The following is a 1700-nucleotide window of genomic DNA, read 5'->3' as shown; positions in this document are numbered from 1 at the left end:
GGTTGCACCAAAACGGACACGGACACGGACACTGACACGACACGGACACGTGACACGGCATCCCATGAAATTTAGGACACGGGACACGTCATTTAAATTTAGTAAAATATATATTTTATAGTTATATATGTGTGATTTTATTTTTGAAAAAGTATTGAATATTAAATTTAAATAAGTGAAAGTAAAACTTACGTTAATTATAACTCATTTTCATTTCCAAAACCAAAAACCAACTTATAATCAATCTATTTCGACATTTCATTACTAGTCTAAAGAACATCATTTGTCTCCAATTCAGCTTATTTCCCCACTAAATTCAACCATATAACAATTCTCGCCATTTACCTTAAATTCAACTTGATTCCGTTTGGAGGTGTGTCCAAATACCATGGACACGGCTCAAAATACCATGGACACGTGCCCAAATAAAAGATGAAAGTTAGACACGACTTTACAAGTGTCCGACACGTTTTGATGTGTGTCCGACGAGTGTCGTGTCTGACACGGGTGTCCGACACGGGAACGCTGATTAGGAGGAGTGTCCGTGCAACCTAGGTTGCTAACATGATATACGTGATTTATAGGGTATCATTTATACTCGGGGATTTACGCAATGCATACCAAGGATAACGGCTGTGAGTTTCTCCATCATCCAAAAAAAAAAAACATTTTTATAATTTCTAAGACATGCAATTAACTCACTTTATACGTACCTTCTACATCATATTCAACTATTGTAAATTAATAAGGGTATACTTTGTAACTTGGTTGTATGTATATGTGCAATAATTTTACACAAATCTAACCAATACATAAGAAATACTAGTATTGTACTTTTTTAAAATGTTTATTGTAAGATGTTTTTGATGAGATTCTATTTTATTCTTAACTTATTATATTATTGGGATTCTAAAACACAAAAAGAGAGAGATTAGAAAGAAATAAAGGATGAAAAACGGGGAGAAATGTGAAGGTAGTCAAAGGAGCACAAATTCTTGTTTGTGACAGCACATATCCGTCACTCTTGAGTGACGGATACCATTTTACCTCATAAAGTACCCACTTTTTCTCTCTCTGTAACATTATTTATGTGGTCCCCTTTCTCCACTAACCCATTTTATTACCATTTTAACTCACAAAATATCCGCCACAAATGGTAACCCGTCACAAGGGAGACCAATTATCAAAGAAGTTATTGAATTTAGTTGGCTCACAGCAGAATGCATACTTTTGATGCTTGTGTCATTGAATTTGAAAATCCAAACAGAAATATTTGGTTTGAAAGTGACCTAAACTAAAAGGCCTCGCTTTCCTACAACGGCACATTGTCTCTACCTTTCACCGTTGTGATCCAACTGTCCTTTCTCTTTTTTTTTTTTTTTTTATTTCTTTGCTTGGATTTTACACCATTTTACTGTATTACATTTAGAACGTCACTACCTCTAATACAAATTCTGGTACTTTGATAATAGTGACGGACCAAGGATTTAATATAAAGAGTACACCTTTTAACGGAGTTGATCAACCTGGCTTAAATATACACAATGAAAATTTGATTTATACTGGAAAAGGTAAAAAAGATTTGATCAACCTCATTCCTTGTAAAGGATTTAGATAAGGAGTCTTGTTGATCATAAGTCAATTTGAATGAGTTAACACGAAGATAAGGACTTGAACTATTGATTTTTTTTTTTTTCCGT

Source organism: Silene latifolia, chromosome 7 (assembly GCF_048544455.1).
Source record: "Silene latifolia isolate original U9 population chromosome 7, ASM4854445v1, whole genome shotgun sequence".
Lineage (NCBI taxonomy): Eukaryota > Viridiplantae > Streptophyta > Magnoliopsida > Caryophyllales > Caryophyllaceae > Silene > Silene latifolia.
This window is presented reverse-complemented; position numbering follows the sequence as displayed.